The following is a 2,519-nucleotide window of genomic DNA, read 5'->3' on the forward strand; positions in this document are numbered from 1 at the left end:
CCTAAATCAACTGTCAGAAATTATTAACCAAAATGGGTTTGGTATCTTAGCGATGTTTAATATACTATCTATCTTATTCAGTGTTATGGTCTTACAATCCCAGACTTTCTTACGAATTGTATAATATTCTTGTGTTGGTGGGAATGTTTTGTTTACCTGTGGTATAGTTGGATGGGTGATTGGATAAGATTTGGGCGGTAGTAAATGTTACCTGTATTGATTGATTGTTCCAGGCATCTATATCATTCCGTTGTCATCATGCGATATTCTCCTGAACTGGCCATAGTAATTACCTTACCCCAGTATGGTTTGGTAGGGTGTTTGATGGAACGTTTGTGGTTAACCCTTTCACATTCATCAACTGCCATTACTCACTCTTTCATTCATTGTACCACACAACCATTGGGATGATAATTAGTACTCTGATTCATCTTTGCCATAGGAATGAAATGATGGTTTGTAGTGACACTTATCTCAGCATTGCACTGAACTAACTGTATTTATAATTATGTAACATTAAAAGTTTTTTCTGATTTTCAAGAATGAGAGAAGATATTTTGGAAAATGAAAGAGAAGCTGGAGATGATGATTTACAACCACCTCCAGTAAAAAGGTTTCGAGCGAAAACCAGTGGTCCAATCAGATGTGTTGTTCCTGAATGTCCGAGCTTTAGCAAAGCAGATGGAGTGATGCTAAGCTATAAGCATTTCCCTACCGGTTATTTAATGTAATTGAACAGGCTAAGTTTCCACTGTCTAAATACAGTTCACATTCACAACATAATTTGTCATTTTCTTTAACTTGTGTAGAACTTAAAGGTGAAAGATTAAATGTTACAATGTTCATTACATGTTGCATTAGCAAAGTCAATATTATTAGTATTGTGCTAGGAAGGGCAGTTTTTTTTTTTTTGTAATTCGACTTTTATTCAAACTTCCACCTCATTTGAATTCATGTCCTTTCTGTAATTTTTTGCTTAATTCAAGAAATATGCTGGGCTCTAAAACTGTTCTGAATGTGTGCTGTTAAAGAGTGTACTCAGTTATCCTTTATTCTACTTACTAATGTGTTTGTGCTCTTTGTTTTCTAAACAATACTCTGTATGATTTCAGGGGAAGAAAATGGATGAAAGTTCTTGGAAACCCTGCATTGTTGAAGAAATCACTAAAACAACTTCAAAACTGTCGTGTGTGTGGCAATCACTTTTGTCCGACAGATAAGAACCCCTCAGGAAAAAAGAAGAAAGGTGTTATACCCACATTATACCTTCCTGATCCTTTAAGTGACGCGCAGTTAAAAGATTGGGTTGAACCTGATCCCCTGAAACAACCACGGAATCAGGTGCTATCACGTAAGTGTTTGTAGTATAGATACAGTTATGGGTCTGTATCTCTGCAGACTGTGACAAGTTATGGAGATGTGTAGAAACCACACTTTAAAATATTGAACTCTCTCTTACACGATACTTCTTTAAAACAGATACAAACAAATATGTATCTCATTTGCTGGAAAATCTCTGTTTTACTTCTTTGGTGTCAAGTAGTATATCAAATGTTGCCCAACTGAGTAGTAATTTTATTTTGATGTCTTGAAGTCTCATGAGAGATTACATTACTAAAATCTGTGAAAGTTAATACTATAACAATTTTGCAAGATTAATTATGCACTTCTGAATATTTTACTGACTCATCACTTATTGTTGGTTTACAGCCAGGAATGATGAACCAGCTGATGACCTGAATTGCCTGAATGATTCAGTCAACCAATCTATCAATCAACTTAGTCCCGGAAATGACGTTGATTCTGCCAGTTCAACAGGTAATGAATATTATTGCAACTATTTTTTCTCTTAAAATGATTATGAGCAAAATTTGTGCCAGTTACTACTTTATCAGTTCTGCAAGGTTAATAATGCACTTCCAAATATTTTACTGACTCATCACTCTGTGTTTGTTTACAGCCAGGAATATATTTGACGAACCAGCTGATGACCAGAATGATATAGTCAACCAATCTGGCAATCAACTTAGTCCTGGAAATAATGTTGATTCTGCCAGTTCAACAGGTAATGAATGTTATATACCAGTATACATTATGAATAATGAAATTGATTCACTGTTCAAGTTACTGTATTTTGTCACAACAAGTATGCCTCTTAAATTTCACAAAACTATCACATGGAAAAAAAGTTTCTACTTACACTTACATTGCCTATTGACTTAAAATTATAGTTTCAACTGAATTTTGAATTTTTGTATCTGTTCTTAAACTGTAGTCCTGTTTTCATTTCTCACCTCACACTCTTCTTTCTTTGTATTTTTACAGATGTACTTAGGCCTCTTTTACCTGGAGAAATTGAAGTCACTCCATTGGTTTGTGTCCAAGGCACTTTTCATCAAGGACAACATGAACAATTTTCAGTAGACTCGTTTGGCAAGCAGTGTACTGCAAATGCAGCATACTCTATAGCAATGGCATCCTGCTTCAAGCCTGATGATTGGAGTGCTTCAACTATGGAT

Source organism: Frankliniella occidentalis, unplaced genomic scaffold (assembly GCF_000697945.3).
Source record: "Frankliniella occidentalis isolate FOCC.00 unplaced genomic scaffold, Focc_3.1 Scaffold9, whole genome shotgun sequence".
NCBI classification, from domain to species: Eukaryota; Metazoa; Arthropoda; class Insecta; order Thysanoptera; family Thripidae; genus Frankliniella; species Frankliniella occidentalis.